The sequence below is a fragment of the Fukomys damarensis genome, unplaced genomic scaffold (genome assembly GCF_012274545.1).
Source record: "Fukomys damarensis isolate Sample0158 unplaced genomic scaffold, DMR_v1.0_HiC HiC_scaffold_22, whole genome shotgun sequence".
NCBI classification, from domain to species: domain Eukaryota; kingdom Metazoa; phylum Chordata; class Mammalia; order Rodentia; family Bathyergidae; genus Fukomys; species Fukomys damarensis.
This window is the reverse complement of record NW_022900934.1, coordinates 16,382,611-16,388,737: the sequence shown is the minus strand read 5'-3', so window position 1 is coordinate 16,388,737 and position 6,127 is coordinate 16,382,611. Positions and strand designations below refer to the sequence as shown.

The 6,127-nt window shown below is 44.6% G+C and overlaps 1 long non-coding RNA gene across 1 annotated transcript; it reads right to left on the bottom strand.

Moving 5' to 3' along the window:
* Positions 1-723: 723 nt before the first annotated feature.
* LOC104867146 lies at positions 724-4,674 on the bottom strand. The gene is made up of 3 exons (XR_781691.2): positions 4,501-4,674; positions 1,057-1,176; positions 724-801 (listed from the first exon to the last, which is right to left on the bottom strand). It is a non-coding gene; the product is annotated as an uncharacterized LOC104867146 (long non-coding RNA).
* Between the last annotated feature and the right edge of the window lie 1,453 nt (positions 4,675-6,127).

Genomic DNA, 6,127 nt, shown 5'->3' with positions numbered 1-6,127 from the left:
TTGGGCTCACCTCCAGTGAGCCTCCTCCTAGGAGGTCTCATCTCCTATAGTTACTACTCGTCAATTATGAATCCATCAAAAGATTCACTCACTGATGAAATCAGAGCCCTTATGTTCAAATCACCCCTCAAAATCCCCACCTCTGAAATTGTTGCTGCATTAGGGAGCAGACCTATGAGACTTTGGGGAAAACACTTTAGGTCTAAACCAAAACATCTCTCATTTAGGTGTGGGGAGCTAAGGGAAGTGAAGGAAGCTAATAGAAAGCATGTTCAATCAGCAGGTGATCACTGTGAGTGATCATTTAGTCCCCCTGAGACTCTTCTAGAAGATGACAGAGAACTGTGCTGGCCGATACAAAAGCCACCAGTCACATGTGACTACCAAGTACTTGAAATGTGGCTCATCTGAATGAAGATATAGAATAAGTGCAAAATACTCACCAGATTCTGAAGGTTTGCTATAAAAATATGTAAGATATCTCATTAATTATCTCCATACTATGTATTGAAATGATAACATGTTTACATATTAGGTTAAAATATAGTATCTAAATTAATTCTACATTTTTTTTGTTTTAATTTTAAAGTGCCCATGTGGCTCACATTCATGGCTCCCATTATATTTCTATTGTTCAATGCTGATATAAAACAGATCTCGGGGTTTAACTTAGCCAAGAGGTGAGGAAGCTGGAATTATTAATTCCACCCACCTTGATTTGAATGCTGCTCCCAAGGAGGTTAAACACTCTCACCTTTTAGTCTGTCCCATGCACTCTGGAGCTTCTGCAGCTAGAGAAACCTGCAGGCAGAATTACAGGAACTTGCTACATGGAATCATCAGCATGTTCGGGAATCTTGAGTGTAGGGGATGTGGACAGAGCACCAATAGCCCTGCTGCACCGTTCTTCAGAAATCTGACAGTCATATTTGTGTCCTACTCTATGTCCTGACTTCTTAACTTCCAAATTGAACAGCCAATGCCTGTCTGCATGTCCTTCTCATAAAACTTGCTTCCTGTCTCCTCTGCTTCTGGATTCTTTTTCTAAATACATACCAGTTGGTCTTTGTCCTTTTCCTAGGATGATGACTGAGATTGTCTCTCACTTATTGTCCTTGTAGCCTTCCTGCATTAAGGGTGTCTTTGAGATTCTGGTAACTTCATGGAACTTCTTCCCTGGAAGAAAAAAAAATTAACATCCATGTACACCTTATTGCATTGCACTTTGAAAGAGTTTGCAGCCCATTGTCTATAAATAGATCTCAACAAATGGCTGTGGACCCCAGGCTGACAACTTCTGTTCAACTCTTTTCCTACAAATCTTCCTTTCTGGATCCTTTCCGTTTTCTCACTAGAAGAGGAAAGTCATTCCTAAAGCTGTTAAGTAGAGGCAGGTTCTCCCTAAGGATGTGCTGGTGGCTGATGAGTGGTTACTGAGTGCTTGAGATTTCTCCTACTCTAATCGTTATGGATTCTCTGGCTCCTAGTAAGCAGTCAGTGTCATAAGGATGAGAATGAGCCTTGCGGACAACAAGGATATCAAGGCCGAGAGTCCCCTGTCCACAAGGCACAGAATGTTAAGGCCTGAAGAAGCCAAGGACAGCAATCTATCTTGTGCATGCCAGCAAATTAGAGGTTACATGTCACCTTGTCTCACCTTTGAAACAACTCAGTGAGGTCTACAGGACTGTGGTCCTGATGGCACAGATGGAGAAGGGAAAGCTCAACATAGAGAAGTGCTTACTCACAAGCACATAGCTAGCAAGAGAAGAAGCCAGAGCTTGAAGCAGTAACCTCTGGCTCTCAGCTCTGTTTCCCCATGTCTATATCAAGGTGGCTCTCACGAAGAGTACTGCAAGCTGCCCATCCAAGTCAGTTCTCCCCTGACTCCATAGTAGTTGTGACTAGGATGTGGCTGACCTGCCAAGGACTGAAGCAGCTTGCCTAGAGGCGGAGGATGCTCACGTGCTTAGGCTCCAGTGACAGGGTATGGGTAGACATGGCATGTGCCATTTCTTACTTATTTACAAAGAAATTCATGGTGTTAATGGACCTTGATTTGCACATTTTCCCCTCTTTTACTGAATGGACAGAATGACGAAAGCCACGTGAAGATGACAGTTACCATCAACCTGGGCTCCTGAGTAATCACGTGGAACACAACCAACTGCTGACCTAGAATATCTGACTGTTGTGTGGGAGACAAAGAACTTGTTTGTTCTGTAAACCATGTTATTTAGGGGTCTTTTGTTACAGCAGCTGCACCTTTCATCCTAATAGGGAACACCAAGCCAAATTTCCTTATTATATGGAGGCCCGCTCTGTATCAAACTCCCTCCTGCTCATTTATTCATTCATTCAATCTTTTACAAAAGAAGCCTCTGAACCATGGACTCTTGCCAAGCCAGGACAGCCAGCAGAGGTCTCAATTCATTAGTTGCCTCAAGGGGAGAAGAAGATTTTTTAGTTTGGTAGTAGAGCTCATGAGATGCTGGGTCTGGTGCCCTGGAACAAAGTAAGGAGCAAAAACCACCCTCAGAGGTAAAGCTAGGCTTGACTCTCCGGACCAACAGGAACCTGGTCTGAGTAACTCTAAAGGTTTAATTAAATGAAACTGGGAGTGACAGCTGTACTCTACAGAGGACCTAAAATGACAGTGTCAGACAAGGCTGGTTTTCCTTCCTCCCATTCACCTGGCTGGTAAGGGAGGGATTCCTACTGTACGGTTATGGGGTGGTCAAACACACAACATCTTCTCCTGAACAACAGTTTATTGACCATAATATATACTCATTCACAACCAGGGCAGAGAGGACACAGCACATCACATAGGATCACATGGGCCTTGTACTTGGGAACCCAGTGAACACCTAGGGATGTGGGCCTTGCAATAACAAGAAGGTGAGGTGACCTCTGGTTCCCATAGGCAAATATAATTGGCTTGTCTGGATAATTCCACAAACTAGCAGAGAAATGAAACCTCAGAGATAAGCAGAAACTGTACATGTTCCCCTTGATAGGGTGCATTTTTTATTTAGGGAGCTTTTTCTATGGGAGCAGAAGATACATTAGGCCATGTAAGGGCCTCTCCAGTTCATCAAATGTCAAAATAGCATATAATACTGGCCCTTAAATCTAGGCCTTATACCACAGAACACTCCCCAGGGTTTACACCAGCAGCCAAAAGATTCATCTGTCCATCAACATCAGTTCAGGAGAGACCTCAACATGCATAAGATCTCTGCCCAGAGATTTCAGAATCTCAGAACCTGGGTCATTACAATTCACTGCTGGCCAAAGTAGACTCAGACAGTCGCTTGACTTGACCTAAGAAAGGAAAGTGATGGGGACACTCAGTTACCTGCACATTCCTGACCCTCCCTGCTTCCAACTGCTTCCAGTAAATCATTCTGCCTTACCTCAGTCAAAAATCCCCACCCCCAGCTCTTTGAGTTTCTCACTTTCCCTTACATCCCTACATTTGACACAGATATGAATTAATACATCTGCCCTTTGCTCTGGTGAGAAAACAGGCTCTGTAACCAAGACGACTGATTTGGGCCTACAGTGCTGAGCACAGAAGGAAGCTCACTGTCATGAATGAGGGCCCATCCTGGGACTCTCCTTCTAGACTCCTGCCTCCTGTCCTCCTGTCTTCTTTGCTCCCAGTAACCCAACTCAGCCAATCAGAGGGTTGTGTTAGCTTTCTGCACTGGCCTTTAGCAAAGTCTATAATCAGTTTCTGGCTTGAGATGCCATCTGGGATAAACAAGCAGAAAGGATGAACTTTGTTCTGCTTTTAACATAGCTCCGGCGTCCAGCCAACAGTGAGCTTCAAAACTGTGCATCTGGCAGAAATGGTCGCCATGAAGCCACAGGAGACCTTAAGTGGCCATGCCACTGCATGGGAAATTCAAGTCACCAGTGTTCCAAGACCCACCTAGGCTACCACACTGCAGCTGAAGCTGGGGGTAGGGGGGTCAAATCATCCCCCAGATCCCTAGGCCACTGTTTAAGGCTGATGGAGAATGATGTCTGAAGATCATCACCTCTTTTCTGGACTCTGAGCAACTAAAAACATGCCTAGAGGAGGGCCACACCTGAGTGCTTTTGAGTGTCCCTTCAGTAGCCTTATTAGATCCACTATTCGTCTATGAGAAACTAGAGTAACACTTTGGGCACCCTGGAACATTAACTACCTAATCCAGAGGGAGCTGACCCCATATAAGGGTGTAAAGGCTAGCACAGACTGGGTAGCTTCAATGATAAAAATGTATTCCCTCCCAATTCTGGAACTGACAGGGTCAGATTTCTCCTGAGCCCTTACTTCTTGGTTTACAGATGGCCATCTTTTCCCTGTTTCTCCACCGAGTCTTCTTTTCCTCAGTTACAAACATGCCTAGCTCCTAACCCCCTCTTCTGATCAGGACACCACTCATACTGGATTAGAGCCCACCCATATGACTTAGCTTGCCTTCGTTACCTCTTTAAAGGCCTTACCTCAAAACACAGTTGTATTCTGAGGCCCTGGAGAGTTAGAACTTCAACATGTGAATGGGAAGGCCATACTCCATTCACCTTCAAGGAGAGACACAAGCTCTAGATCTAGGACAGGATTTTCCTGGGAGATGGACAAGCTTCTCATGGAGTAAAGGATCAGAAGACAGACTTCTGTGTGAGATGCCTAAAGAAGGAAGGAGATGTGTCTCAACTGCAGGAAGATAAAAATATCCTAAGCATTGACATATTAAAATAAAAATAAGCATCTATGACAAGCAGCATGCTCCTGTCACTCTGAGTATTTCAGCCGAGCTGGAAGGTCATCGGGGTGTTTAGAGGAGAAATTTTCATGTACTAAATCAAAGGGTTGGGCTAAATAATTTATCTGAGTCTGCTCTGGTGATCCCTTAGTCCTCTATAATGCTTACCAAGCCAACTCTTTCTTAACTAAACGAATTGTAGGGAGAGTGGCTAGTAACATCAAAGTTACTAGTATTCATCAACAGATTTCATAAACACACACACAGAACACCAGAAGCAGAGCTTATCTAAAACACATGAAGGAATTTCTGAACCATGTCAAGAAACTAAGTGGATAGTCAGGATTTACTAGAAACACAGATACAACACGAGATATACAAGTATATATATGAATTTACAAGATTGGCTTGCAATGACCACCCACAGAGTCAGATGAGGAAGAGTGCAGAGGATCTGTCTGCACACTGGAGACCAGAGGACTTAGTTGATGGTCTGGAGCTCCCTGCAGTGTCCCATGCAAGTTCATAAAAAGAGGCCAATGGGTCTGCAATGGGAGGTGGAAGACTATGAAGTAAGGCTTAAGGATCCATGCCAGAAGCAGCAGAGTCTGCACTGGAAGCCAGGAGATGACAGCCAAAGTGAAGGCAAAGACCGGAAGCCCTCAGAAGGAACAGAAGCAAATATGTCCTTCCCCATTTCCTCTTTATACCATCCAGACCACAAGCTGCCCTAGGGTGGCTCTTCCACATGCTAGGGTCTGGAATTGCTGAGCCAATTAGCTAAGCTTCTCTTAACTAAACTTCTCAAGTTGACACAATCCATCAACCTCACATCAAGCCTCTGGGAAGAGAAAAAGTCTGGGATCTGTACTCTGGCTCCACAAATCCTCATTTGGTGGCTGCTCACAGGGTAGCCAAAGCCAACCCTTCAAGCAGCAGTAAAGATAGCTCTAGAGCCATAGTTCCTGGTGAGTCAGGCAATGGGTGACAATGACCAGTAGGGCAGGCCAGGCTTAGAGTGGCTCAAGATTTGAGACATCAGGGCCAGGGATCTAGCTCAGTGGTGCCGCTGCCTGCCTCTCAAGCACAAGGTCCCAAGTTTGATCCCCTGTACAAAAAAAAACAAAGATTTAAGACATCTCTGGGGTCCAGTTTGTCCTCATCAATCATGGCCCCCAGAAACTCTACCACCACCCCAAATAGCACCATCTGAGCTTTCCCAGACCTTGCTGATTCCAGGTTCAGCTTTATAGAAAGTCCCATGGGATCCCACTTAGAAACACTGCGCTGTTGTGATCTTGAAGGGCGAAGTAATTTTTAATGTATTATATAATGTTTGGGGGTAAAACCCACATAACAAAATTGAC